Genomic DNA, 14,627 nt, shown 5'->3' with positions numbered 1-14,627 from the left:
TTGTTTTGWTTCTGCGGATCAGAAGGAACGTGCCTTAATCGATTTTCTAAGTTGCTAGCCCATCCAACTAACTCATCCCATACTGTATTTATTTATTTATCTTGCTCCTTTGCACCCCAGTATCTCTACTTGCACATTCATCTACTGCACATCAATCACCCCAGTGTTTAATTTGTATATTGTAATTACTTCGCCACCATGGCCTATTTATTGCCTTACTTCCCTTATTTTACCTCAATTGCACACACTGTATGTAGACTTTTTCTACTGCATTATTGACTGTATGTTTGTTTATTCCATGTGTAACTCTGTGTTGTTGTATGTGTCGAACTGCTTTGCTTTATTCTTGGCCAGGTCGCAGTTGTAAATGAGAACTTGTTTTCAACTAGCCTACCTGGTTAAATAAAGGTGAAATAAAATAAACAAGTTTAAAGTGTCGTGTGTGTCTTCGGAACAGGGCAACTCTCAAGGGGGTTATATCAGGCCGTCGCAGGCGTCTCGTGGGAAGTTGATTTTGAAGAGATGAAAAATATTCCTGGAGTAATTGAAGCACGTTGGATGAATCATGTGATGAATGGTGAAAAAATGAAGTCTATTTGTTCTTTTGTTTTTTTGATGTGGAGTCTCCCTACTCAAGTGCAGTTAGGGTATATTTACTACAGAGTCAGAGCATTTATACCAAGACCAATGCAGTGTGATCATTGTGAAGCTCTTGGTCATGTAGCAAGTGTTTGCAGAAGGGAGAAGCCGAGATGTCCAAGTGGAAGGGACCATATGTTTATAAAAGTGATGAAAATGTGACATATTGCAATTGCGGTGGGAACAATKAAGCCACGTCGTCCAAATGCCCCACAAGGGTGAAAGAGAATGAGGTGGCTTAGTCAGGGTTGCACAGAGTATTTCATATGCAGCAGCTATGAAAAGGTTTGAATGGTGCTCCAGAAGAGTCCAAGGTAGTGGATAGGCCTAGCCTGCAGGGGTTGCCTTTCACCAGCAGGACCCTGATGTTTTAAAGGTTAAGAAGGTGGACTTTGTGGCATTTATAGCTATGGTAATTATTGGCACTGCCAATGTGGGGAGAAGGTTCAGGAAGATAGAAATCATAGTGATTGAGGCGGAGCGGTTCCTGGGGCAGAAAGATTTCACAGCAAAGGAGTTATGGAATATTGCCCCAAGCCGTACCACCCTCTCAGGTCCTAGAGCCTAAGGGAGATATGGGGATCTAAAATAGAAGTGGGAGTTTGTTTTGTCTATATACTATTTTTTTATTAGGGTGGATTAAGTTAGTATCATTATTACGTATGGATTTATTCATTTTATTTTATTGGTTTCAAACCGTCCAGTTGGTGGCGCCAATACACCTTTTTGGGTGTAAATCAAATCAAATCAAATGTATTTATATAGCCCTTCGTACATCAGCTGATATCTCGAAGTGCTGTACAGAAACCGAGCCTAAAACCCCAAACAGCAAGCAATGCAGGTGTAGAAGCACGGTGGCTAGGAAAAACTCCCTAGAAAGGCCAAAACCTAGGAAGAAACCTAGAGAGGAACCAGGCTATGAGGGCTGGCCAGTCCTCTTCTGGCTGTGCCGGGTGGAGATTATAACAGAACATGGCCAAGATGTTCAAAATGTTCATAAATTACCAGCATGGTCAAATAATAATCAGGAATAAATGTCAGTTGGCTTTCATTAGCCGATGCATTAAGAGTTGAAAACAGCAGGTCTGGGACAGGTAGCACGTCCGGTGGACAGGTCAGGGTTCCATAACCGCAGGCAAGAACAGTTGAAACTGGACAGCAGCAGAGCCAGGTGGACTGGGACAGCAAGGAGTTCAATCATGCGCGTCGTTCCTGACGCATGTCCTAGGGCTCAGGTCCTCCGAGAAGAGAAAGAAAGAGAGAAGGAGAGAATTAGAGAGAGCATACTTAAATTCACACAGGACACTGGATAAGACAGGAGAAGTACCTCCAGATATAACCAACTGACCCTAGCCCCCCGACACATAAACTACTGCAGCATAAATACTGGAGGCTGAGACAGGAGGGGTCAGGAGACACTGTGGCCCCATCCGATGATACCCCCGGACGAGGCCAAACAGGAAGGATAAACCCCACCCACTTTGCCAAAGCACAGCCCCGCCACCACTAGAGGGATATCTTCAACCACCAACTTACAATCCTGAGACAAGGCCGAGTATAGCCCACAAAGATCTCCACCACAGCACAACCAAGGGGGGGCGCCAACCAGACAGGAAGATCACGTCAGTAACTCAACCCACTCAAGTGACGCACCCCTCCTAGGGACGGCATGAAAGAGCACCAGTAAGTCAGTGACTCAGCCCCTGTAATAGGGTTGAGGCAGAGAATCCCAGTGGAGAGAGGGAAACCGGCCAGGCAGAGACAGCAAGGGCGGTTCGTTGCGTCCAGAGCCTTTCGTTCACTTCACACTCCTGGGCCAGACTACACTCAATCATTAGACCACTGAAGAGATAGTCTTCAGAAAGACTTAAGGTTGAGACCGATCTGCGTCTCTCACATGGTAGGCAGACCATTCCATAAAAATTGGAGATCTATAGGAGAAAGCCTGCCTCCAGCTGTTTGCTTAGAAATTCTAGGACAATTATGAGGCCTGCGTCTTGTGACCGTAGCGTACGTGGAGTATGTACGGCAGGACCAACTCGGAAAGATAGGTAGGAGCAAGCCCATGTAACGCTTTAATAGTGGTTAACAGTAAAACCTTGAAATCAGCCCTTGCCTTAAACAGGAAAGCCAGTGTTAGGGAAGCTAGCATATGAGAGTAAATATTGATCAAATTTCTTGTGTTCTACATAGTCAGGAATTCTCAGCAGCCGTATTTAGCAACTAACTGAAGTTATTTAGTGCTTTATCCGGGTAGCGGATTCAAGTTTACTTTATAATAGCCCTTCACATCAGCTAATATCTCGAAGTGCTGTACAGAAACCCAGCCTAAAACCCCAAACAGCAAGCAATGCAGGTGTAGAAGCACGGTGGCTGGGAAAAACTCCCTAGAAAGACCAAAACCTAGGAAGAAACCTAGAGAGGAACCAGGCTATGAGGGGTGGSCAGTCCTCTTCTGACTGTGCCGGGTGGAGATTATAACAGAACATGGCCAAGATGTTCAAAATGTTCATAAAGACCAGCATGGTCAAATAATAATCAGGAATAAATGTCAAATAATAAACAGACATTATGACAAATGTTTTTAGTTTTTAGGGGTGCAACTGCATCTAGGGTATTGCGCAAGGTTAAATTGAGTTCCTCAGTTAAGTGGTTAACTGATGTTTGGGTAGGCAGAAGGAGTCTGGAAGGGCATCAAGGAATCTTTGTGCTGTCTGAGAATTTATAGCACGACTTTTGATGCTCCTTGGTTGGGGTCTGAGCAGATTATTTGTTGCGATTGCAAACGTAATAAAATGGTGGTCCGATAGTCCAGGATTATGAGGAAAAACATTAAGAACTACAACATTTATTACATGGGACAAAACTAGGTCCAGAGTATGACTGTGGCAGTGAGTAGGTCCGCCATAAAACCCCCAGAAACCTTCCCAGTGATTGTTAATTAGTATCAGACGTTGAATGTGTTTTTTCTCCAACTGTAGTCCACTCGGTACTCACCTTTATCACCTCTTGAGTTTTTACCTTTTTACTTGCAAGGCCTACTATAGTTACATCCTGGGCACAGATTTGAGTGAACACTGACCACAAACCAACACATGCATAGTGTACAATTGATTTGGCAATGACTTATTTTTTATTCAAATTTTACAGCAAATTAATTCCCTTTGGTAGCAACAGCCAGAATCATTACGGACTATTTAAAATGGCATAATTTCTAAAACACAAGGAAGTGGGATAATCCATCTCTTACTTAAAACGTGGTAGCAACAAGACGGAGGGCATATGGCGCAGCAGGTAGCCTAGTGGTTAGAGTGTTGGACTAGACAGAGGGCATATGAGGCGGCAGGTAGCCTAGTGGTTAGAACGTTGGACTAGTAACCGAAAGGTTGCAAGTTCGAATCCCTGAGTTGACAAGGTACAAATCTGTCGTTCTGTCCCTGAACAAGGCAGTAAACCCACTAGACCGTCATTGAAAATAAGAATTTGTTTTTAACTGACTTTCCTAGTTAAATAAAGGTTAAAAAAAATGAGGGAGGGTCATGTTTCAAGTTTTCCCAAGTAGACAGTATCAGTTCAGCCACAGGGTGGCATATTTATTTTATTTAACCTTTATTTAGCTAGGCAAGTCAGTTAAGAACAAATTCTTATTTACAATGACAGACTAATGTAAAAGGCATTTCAAAGGTATACCTGAAACTATGAGGCACAATGCACTTCACATGGTCAACTAAAAAACACAACACTCTTCCTGTTTAAAAGGTAACATCAAACATTGTAAAACAGTACTAAGTTCTTGTCATTTATATGCTCCTCTGTGTCAATCTTGATAGTAGCTTACAACTAGTTTTATATCACATTCCAATCCTTCCCTGAGCCACAACCAAAAAAGATTGTTCAACATTGGTATCTCATTTTTGGAGTGATTTCAAATCCTTGACAGTTTCTGTTCATGAGCAAGCATGGGAATTTCTTGAAGTAAATGTAGTAACATTCCAAGCACCTACCAATGGCGCAAAATGTTACTTATTTTCACTTCCCTTTCCTATATATACACACACTATTTTTCCTCTGTAAAAAACACAATTTGATATACTGTAACAGTGATATTAAGTTCCTGCGTCCCTTCATTAGTGCAATGCGTCTGGTTGGACTGATAGGTCTAGCCCAAAGTTGTCACACACGCAGGGCTCTCTTCTTGTTGGAGAAGAACACCTGCCAGTGGTCCCATTTGAAGCCAGTGGACTGGGTGCAGGACCGTCCCTCACCACAGGAGTAGCCTGTAGTGCAGCAGTGCTTCATGTCACTGCAGCACACCGCCTAGGAGGACAGGTGGAGGAAGACAGGGATAAGGTGGAAGGGAGAGTAAAAAAAGAGATCGAGGAAGCAATGAGAGAAACCATATAGGAATTTGACTATTCAATAGAAGGAGAGTAGATGCCTTAGTCTTGAACTTCACTAACATTAGTATGACATTTTCATTTCTAGAAGTGTTTGTGGTGTCTGGTGAGAGGGCAGAGGAGTATATCATACATTTGGAACGGGACAGCAGGCCCATGTAGTGGCGGAGACCTTGCAGCATGTCTCCTCATTATTGCAGACAAACGGCCCCCCACAGTGGATTTCCTTCTCCTGTGAGGTCGGGGGCTCAGGCGCAGACACCCGAGTTAGGGGTACCGTCTGGACTGAAGGAAACATTAGCTTCTGGCAAGTTCCTGAGCCCATGTTACAGCTGTAGCCCTGTGGACAGCAGTGCTCCTCATCTGCACGCACACAGCCTATACAGGGAGACAAGACAGAGAATTATTTTTTATTTAATTTAACTAGGCAATTTACAATGACAGCCTACACTGCCAAACCTGGACAAATGCTGGGCCAATTGTGCACTGCCCTATGGGACTCCCAATCACGGCCAGATGTGGTACAGACATGAAAGGTTCCCATGTGAGATAGCAGAGCAAAACTGTTTCTAGGGTTCTCTATACGCATGTGCATACCAACACACACCCTCGCTCACGAACAAACACACACCTTGCGCAGGGGCAGCAGCCCCACTGTCCTGTGGAAAGTTGGCAGCAGCTGGAGCCTTCAGGGCATCTGTTCTGGGTGTCACACTTCACAGAGAGGGGGCAGTGAGGGCACTGTCATCTGGCTCAGCTGCCAGCTTGTTGTACCATGGGATCACCACCCCACCCTTAGAGCAGGAAGTCTTGCGCATATCACATATGTAGTTCTTGGGACAGCAGTGCTCTCCATCAGCACAGCACACTGCCTGGGAGAGGGAACAGCGAGTAGTGAGGAAAGGGCTTTCATCCCTAAAATCCTTCCACTAGTTGGGAACACCATTAATAGTTGCTGAGTGATTGACCAACATTTTTGGTACAAGCAACTAATTGACCGATGTCAGTTAAATTATTTAAATTCCATTTCGTTCAGTTTTTTTTTTATGAGCTCAATGCGCACGTTGCAGTTTCTTTAGAGATAAATCAGATCCAGCCTGAACTGTGAGATCTTGTGGGGGTTGTTTCCAACAGGCCAATATTCTACATAGTTTAGCGCATAAAACATTGTAATTAACTACAATGACTATAATCCATTGCGCATGACTTGTCGGTCTGTGTTTCTTTATGCCTGCTATAGAAGGGATATAGAGAGCGCTTGAGAAGCAGACCAGGCTGGGGTTTTAGAAGTCACTGGCACAAGTAAAAAAGTGTCCTTACATTTTTTCTTCTTCTCCAAATCAAATAAAAATGTGTTTTCCAAAATCTAAAGGTACAACCCAGATTCGAGCCAATGTCTTACGAGTTGAACATGTTATTACTCCAACCTCGTGAAAGTGACAATCTTACACGTTTCAATTTTTATAAAAAATTACTATATTGAAGAAGTGCCTTTGATTTGATGCATGAACAGGTGCAGTTTGGCACGTGATGCCCGTTAACCCAGGCAATTATCTGCGCATGAGCTTAGCTAGCCAACGTCGCCATGACATCGTCTACAAGCGTGATTGGATATTTCTACTTGGTGAAGCAGTTTCTGCGCCATCTTTCATACTGTACTGTCTTTGGAGCAGCGCGTTGCTTCGCGAGGTATCTCTACCTGAAAATACATGATCAAAGTGATTGCTAGTTGGTAAATAAGTATGCCTATTTATGTTGAGAACTACAAAATAGTGATTTTGTCAGACAGCATAGGCAGCAGCTCTATAGAGATGAAAATGATTAATTGAGATGAAATAACAAAGTTATAAATTAAAACAAATGTAATACACACAAAACCTAATATTTTATTAAAGTAAAGCAGTGGATAAGCAGTAAATGGGCAGTCACTTCCACCATGGGACTTTTATTGTTTTATTCTGTGCTGTTACAGCATTCAACCCAAATAATCAAACCGAAATCCGGTATATTTTTAATAATCGAACCGAAACCGAACAGACCTCAAAAGCACCAATTGCTCAGCACTAACCATACTGGTAACACTCACCTGTGGCAGTGGGCAGCAGCCCCATTTCTGGGTGGATTTCATAAAGCAGCAGGTGGCGTCCTTTGGGCAGCTGGTGTGGGCGTCACACTGTGTCCTGTGCAACACTCTCGTCTTCATCACTTTCATCATCCTCTGTAGGCAGCTCCATGTCGTCCATCTGCACCCCCTGGTGGTCTGCGGGTGCCTTCATGATCAGGTGCCTGGGTTGTGAGGGCGGGCACCTTCCCCACCATTGGCTCTGCCCTGAGGGGCCATCACAGGTGAGGGTAGCCAATCACAGGTGCTGCCATGGGGGCAACAATGCTCGTGTCCTCACAGCAAACAGCCTTAAGGAAGGGAAAGGACACACAACAAGCTTTATAGAAATTATGTAGAAGTATTGCTGGTAGCAGAAAGAGATTATGCAAGGTTAGAGAAAAGTTGTGATCCCTATATTACCCAGTTTCCCAGCCACTTTTCAATGAAACATAGCCCCTCTTGCTATAAAAACAACATGTGGTTCAAGCTCCAAAAACCCTTTACAAGGCAGAAGAAAGGTTAAGATCACAAGCAGCAGCAAGCTGACAGGAGTGAAGAATGAGGATGTGATACTGGGATGTCGTAAAGACCAAACTAAGTGCCTCTTTGTTAGCCATACAGAATCTCTCTCATGCATCGCAGAGCAGTCAAGTTAAGAGGCCATTCATTAATTTGCCTATCCCAGCAGTATTAGCCACATCTCTCTGTCCCTACCTCAGGCAAGGGGCAGCAGGACCAGTCTCCTGACGCTGTCTTGCAGCAGGTGGTGTTGTCGGGACAACACATGGGTGGGGTCACAGGAACATCCCCTGGCAATTACCCTCCCGAGGCACGGCAGGAACCTTCTTCAGCCAGGGCTCAGAGGGGGAGCCTGAGGGTCGTCACACTCTGGGCAGCCAGGTTGCACTTCTTACATGAGGCAGCAGTGGACCAAGTCACTGCAGCAAACTGCCTGGAAGGAAGAAGAGCCCAAACAAAAAGGAGAAGCTGTCACGGGACAAAGCAAAAGACATGCAATCAGGTTGATCTATCTTGAAGAAATGGATTAGCTAAAGAAGAATGGCCCCTACGATATGAGAACATAGTATACCTGTGGCAGAGGACAGCATGCCCATCCTCCTTCCTGTGTTTAACAACATGTGTTCCATCCGAACAGGCCGTTGACTCATCACAGGGAACGTCTGGAGAGACAGCAGGGTGTTAGCGATCAACACAACTGGACGAGCTAACAACATATTTAATAAAGCAGCAGGTGGTGTGGGCGTCATACTGTGTCCTGGGCCCCTCATCTCATCACCTTTGTCATCTTCTGTAGGCAGCTCCATGTCATCATCTGACCCCTTGCTGGTCTGTGGCTGCCTCTTCATGATCAGATGCCAGGGTTGTGAGAGCTGGCACCTTCCCCACCATGGGCTCCGACCTGAGGGACCATCACAGGTGAGGCCAGCCAGGTCACAGGTGGTGCCATGGGGGCAGCAGTGCTCGTGGTCCTCACAGCAAACAGCCTGGAGGAGGAAGGGATAGACACACAAAACATTTTCTGTCATTTAAGACTGTCACAAGCCTTTATAGAAATTATGTAGAGGTATTGCTGGTAGCAGAAAGAGATTATGCAAGTTAGAGAAAAGTTGTGACTGCCGTAGATTACCCAGTTTCCAGTCTACTTTTCAATGCTATAAAAACAACATGTGGTTCAAGCTCAAAATCCCCTTAACAAGGCAGAAGAAAGGTAAGATACAGAAACAGCAGCAAGCTGACAGGAGTGAAGAATGAGGATGTGATACTGGGATGTCGAAAGACCAAAACTAAGTGCCTCTTTGTTAGCCATACAGAATCTCTCACCGCATCGCGAGCAGTCAATTTAAGAGGCCATTCATTAATTTGCCTATCCACAGCAGTATTAGACCACTCTTCTGTCCCTACCTCAGGCAAGGGGCAGCAGGACCAGTCTCCTGACGCTGTCTTGCAGCAGGGTGTGTTGTCGGGACACACATGGGTGGGGTCACAGGTAACATCCCCTGGACATTTACCCTCCGAGGCACGGCAGGAACCTTCTTCAGCCAGGGCTCAGAGGGGAGCCTGAGGGTCGTCACACGTCTGGGCAGCCAGGTTGCACTTCTTACCATGAGGGCAGCAGTGGACCAAGTCACTGCAGCAAACTGCCTGGAAGGAAGAAGAGCCCAAACAAAAAGGAGAAGCTGTCACGGGACAAGCAAAGACATGCAATCAGGTTGATCTATCTTGAAGAAATGGATTAGCTAAGAGAATGAATGGGCCCCTACAGTATGAGACATAGTATACCTGTGGCAGAGGACGGATGCCCATCCTCCTTCCTGTGTTTTACAACATGTGGTTCCATCCGAACAGGCCGTTGACTCATCACAGGGAACGTCTGGAGAGAACAGCAGGGTGTTAGCGATCAACACAACTGGACGAGCTAACAACATATTTAATAAAGCAGCAGGTGTGTGTGGCGTCATACTGTGTCCTGGGCCCCTCATCTTCATCACCTTTGTCATCTTCTGTAGGCAGCTCCATGTCATCCATCTGACCCTTGCTGGTCTGTGGCTGCCTCTTCATGATCAGATGCCAGGGTTGTGAGAGCTGGCACCTTCCCCACCATGGGCTCGACCCTGAGGGACCATCACGGTGAGCCAGCCAGTCACAGGTGGTGCCATGGGGGCAGCATGCTCGTGGTCCTCACAGCAAACAGCCTGGAGGAGGAAGGGATAGACACACAACAAACATTTCTGTCATTTAAGACTGTCACAAGCCTTTATAGAAATTATGTAGAGGTATTGCTGGTAGCAGAAGAGATATTGCAAGTTAGAGAAAAGTGTGACTGCCTAGATTACCCAGTTTCCCAGTTCTACTTTTCAATGCTATAAAAACACATGTGGTTCAAGCTCAAAATCCCTTAACAAGGCAGAAGAAAGGTTAAGTCACAAGCAGCAGCAAGCTGACAGGAGTGAAGAATGAGGATGTGATACTGGGATGTCGTAAAGACCAAAACTAAGTGCCTCTTTGTTAACATACAGAATCTCTCACCGCATCGCAGAGCAGTCAATTTAAGAGGCCATTCATTAATTTGCCTATCCACAGCAGTATTAGCCACATCTCTCTGTCCCTACCTCAGGCAAGGGGCAGCAGGACCAGTCTCCTGACGCTGTCTTGCAGCAGGTGGTGTTGTCGGGACACACATGGGTGGGGTCACAGGTAACATCCCCTGGCAATTTACCCTCCCGAGGCAGCGCAGGAACCTTCTTCAGCCAGGGCTCAGAGGGGGAGCCTGAGGGTCGTCACACGTCTGGGCAGCCAGGTTGCACTTCTTACCATGAGGGCAGCAGTGGGACCAAGTCACTGCGCAGAAAACTGCCGGAAGGAAGAAGAGCCCAAAACAAAAAAAGAGAGAGAAGCTGTCACGGGACAAGCAAAAGACATGCAATCAGGTTGATCTATCTTGAAGAAATGGATTAGCTAAGAAATGAATGGCCCTACAGTATGAGACATAGATACCTGTGGCAGAGACAGCATGCCCACTCCTCCTTCCTGTGTTTTACAACATGTGTTCCATCCGAACAGGCCGTTGACTCATCACAGGGAACGTCTGAGAGAACAGCAGGTGTTAGCGATCAACACAACTGGACGAGCTAACAAAATATTCCACAGCACTATTGTATTGTTCTAAGAAGAAGTGTAATGTCATACCTCCTGTCCTAATGAAGGGTGGAGAAGTACCCTCCCAAAGAGAAGCAGGACTCCTATTGGCTGAGGTGGTAGTGTCTGGAATAGGTGTTGTCACTTGGGCAACTTCTGAAAGCACGTACAGCAAAATAATCATATACACATTAACATCCAGACAGTGATTGGTACAAAAATAGACCAGGAAAATATGCCTTTTTTGGGGGGGGGGGGTGAAACCTACCATTCTGGTTTTCCCACTCTGCCCTCTTGCGGGCAGGGAACTTAGCCCACATGGGCATTTCCTTGTTGGTAGTGGATATACACTTGGATTGCTTGATGTCACAGGTGCTGCCCTCAGGACAACAGTGAATCTTATCCTCACAGCACACAGCCTGGTCAGTACACACAGACACACAGAGAATCACCTCATGAGATGACCATATATAAACAAAGGGTTATCACATAGGCCATGCAAATCCTTGATTAGACATCTCTCCATGGAGTGATTACAGACACTGGAGAGTGTACATGTCACACATTCAAAGAACCAATATTATTCCTGACTCGCAAATCCATGATGGTAACCCCCTAACCCCCTCCATATAGCCCCCCTGTACCTTGGGCATGGGGCAGCATCCCCAACTCCCATCTGGAGTCTCACAGCATGTGGTTCCCTCTGGGCACTCAGACTCTTTGTCACTGCACATCACTGCAACAACAGGCTCTGCCGGGGTGGAAGAAGGCAGAGGGGTTAGTGATGATGTTGCAACAGAAGCATAAGATGGCAACATGTGACTCCACAAGAGTCTAACCTGTCTGTTTGATGCAGGAGCTGCAGTCTGTGCTGCACTGGTGGCCTTCAGGACAGCAATGTTTCCCATCAGAGCAAGGCACAGCCTGTGTGTACAATAGATMMATTTACTATTCACTCAGGCCTGCATCCTAACTTGATATMTGTGCACATAACTCCAGTTTTTCCATTGACACCAATGYATGTTTATGTGAACMGYATAACARTATGAATCTGGCGCAAAAGGCTAGATTGCAGCAGTGGTTAGGTTATTACATGAGCRACAGGACAGCAACCATAGCYTGTAGTGGCCTTCAGACAGGAGAACTCTTCGGGGCAGTGGGACTTGTCAGGGCAGATGTTATCATCCTCATCCCCGGCATATGCACTGATCATTCTGAAAGACTAGAGGGKWRRAAAAAATACATTWGACTTTTTCAATGACAAAAAAYATGACTGATCATAGTATTTTTGATTTCCTTACGTTCATCTAGRTTAATTACGTTGTTGGRKRAAAATGGWTTTGTTACAGTCTAATGCTATGTAAATGCTTGAGTTGAATAGTACTGTATGTACTTTTCACTGTTAATTTTCAGTACCCTCTTCACACACCGCACAAAGGATTGATTTGTTTTTGGCTCTTTATCTCTGGGGCACTAAAGGCATAACCAGGCTGAATTCTAGTTCTGTCTATTTAGGCTCTAAAGATCTTATCACTCCCCTATCTTAGGCTGTGAGAACTGGTTAGAACCAATTATTGTTTGTATAAAGCTTTAAGAGAGGGGTAAGCAGTTCTTTGTGTAGATGAAGAATATAAATGACTGTGTGATTCTGGACATTTTAAAGTTCCTCTCCAGTTTCATCCAGAAAGTGATCTGTTGCTTTCTTGCAGTTGCTTGAATAAACTCTTATTGCTGATAAATGAGTTCTGCCTGATTCCTCCAATGTGTTTTCCTCAACAATGTGAATGATTGAAAACAGGAACACATATTGCCATGAAAGTTAACTGGTGTCATTGTTACAGTGCATTTCAACGTTGTCAATAGTCAGCTAAACTTTCTTCCTGGATTCACTGACATTCTTACTTTAGGATATATGGACTGTTTAGCAGAGACTCTCTCCACCCATGGCAGGGAGACAGTTCCATTCACACACATGGACTCATTCACAAYGCAGAGTGTTCCCTCAGGGCAGCAGTGGGTATGATCCTCACAGCACTCAGCCTGAGATAAATGGTAAGAGTAGTTTGATTAACAAAGTGTGTTAGAATCTCACATCTTACAGACCAAACAGATACTACGAGAGAATGCTAGCACAAGGGTGCAATTAAAGAGGTATCTATTTCAGGGTAAGACACAATGACACCATAGTCTACCTATTTGGTTTGTACACTTCTAATAGATATAAGTCAGTGTACAAGGGTTAGGGAACTCGGGTTCAGGCTGCAAATAAAGCTAAGGGCTAAGCTCTGCAGGCACCACCCCATACATACCTGATACATTGGGCAACATTCATAGCCATTGGAGGGGACCTTGCAGCAGGTGTTGCCCTCCTCACACGCCTCTCCACCTGGGCAGTCATCAGCAGAGACCTSGGCCAGCAGGGCCATACAGAGCACCAGATACCTCTGCATCTGGAGAGAAAGAGAGAGACAGAAATAACTTGTAACACAAACTGTATATTATATACATTTATTGTACAATCAATAACTGACAAATGTTATAAAGCTCTTTTGTACAGAAATGCATAAAATCACAACAATGGAGTCATCAGAACTAAATCTAGACAGAACTCTCACTTTCCTCTTAACTAGAGTAACTTTCAGACAATCTCCTGAGGTAGTGCTGTAGCCTACTAAAGTATATCAAAATTCCCCAAGCTATTTTCATAGATTCACTTCCTCTTTTATGTTCCATGGGGTGAGCTTCAGAAAGTTAACAGTTCCACATTCTTACCAAGACAAAGCCTTCCTCATATGCAACCACAYTTAAAGAATGAATCTATGATGCAGAAAAGGGGATATGATTATACTGTTACTAAGTGTTGAGCTTCATAGGGGAGATCATTAAAGCAGTCTACCATTGCTTCAATGTTGTCTAGGCTACTAGACACAAAAATGATGCAGCATTCTACTTTCAGTTTACCTGTTTTTATGAAAGGAAAATTCCCCTTAATCTGAGCCAAGTACCTCCCATAAGAGATACTTTCCTTCATTGTGGTATCAAGAGCAATAGGGAACACAGGTTAACCACCAACAATATTCACCTGACAATCAGTACTGTTCACTTAATGTATTTTGTGACAAGGTGGTTTCAAAAGGAGAAGAAAATGGGCTTTAACAGTTCCAGAAGAACTGTGGACCCCGACATATCATTTATATTGGCACACACACAATCATGTTGGTCAGAATGTGCATTTAGAATTTTAAAAGATCGACCCACCCACCTAGGTCCATATTAAATTATTTGTAATTGTTATCACAAAAGACAATGACAACAATTTGAAAGCAATGACAAGGATAGCATAAACAATAAATGCAATTTAATTTGAAGTAGAACATTTGGTGCAATTTCACTTGAGAAGTTTAGAATTTAATATATTTGTCATTGAGATCTTGCCACTATCTAAATAAAAAAAAGTTGACCTTACCTCTATCTCAGTGACTTTACAGGTGTCAGCGCTCCTTGACAATGTAGCCGACTTCTGAACGCGCTGAAGTTTCTCAACAACAAAATGTCGAGTAGAGGAAATATGTTCACGCCCCTAAATGTCTTCCTAGCTATTCGACATTCTGAATGGTTTACATAGGTGTCAATCTACCACACACGCGCCACTGACAGGTACTAGAAAAGCGTCAGTAGTTCAACAACTGAACAATTGAACAACTGCAGTAGTTCAAAGGACAAATACAAATACTGTCATTGGGACAAACCAATAATAACAGATAGGTTGGAGGAGAAACAAGCAAGGGCAAGGACTCAGATAATGTAGTGGGGCGTTTCGGGCCTCACCA

The 14,627-nt window shown here is 44.5% G+C and overlaps 2 long non-coding RNA genes and 1 pseudogene across 2 annotated transcripts in view; 2 read left to right on the top strand and 1 right to left on the bottom strand.

Moving 5' to 3' along the window:
• The window catches only part of LOC139029520 (uncharacterized), a 163,118-nt gene that overhangs the window by 130,725 nt on the left and 17,766 nt on the right, over nucleotides 1-14,627 (top strand). The window lies entirely within an intron of this gene.
• On the top strand, nucleotides 3,753-4,268 carry LOC139029519 (uncharacterized). The gene is made up of 2 exons (XR_011481856.1): nucleotides 3,753-3,933; nucleotides 3,986-4,268. It is a non-coding gene; the product is annotated as an uncharacterized lncRNA (long non-coding RNA).
• On the bottom strand, nucleotides 4,208-14,342 carry LOC111980726 (progranulin-like; annotated as a pseudogene).

This window comes from Salvelinus sp. IW2-2015, linkage group LG20, assembly GCF_002910315.2.
Source record: "Salvelinus sp. IW2-2015 linkage group LG20, ASM291031v2, whole genome shotgun sequence".
Taxonomy (NCBI): Eukaryota; Metazoa; Chordata; class Actinopteri; order Salmoniformes; family Salmonidae; genus Salvelinus; species Salvelinus sp. IW2-2015.
The sequence above is the reverse complement of the archived record's forward strand: the minus strand, read 5'-3'. Positions and strand labels throughout refer to the sequence as shown.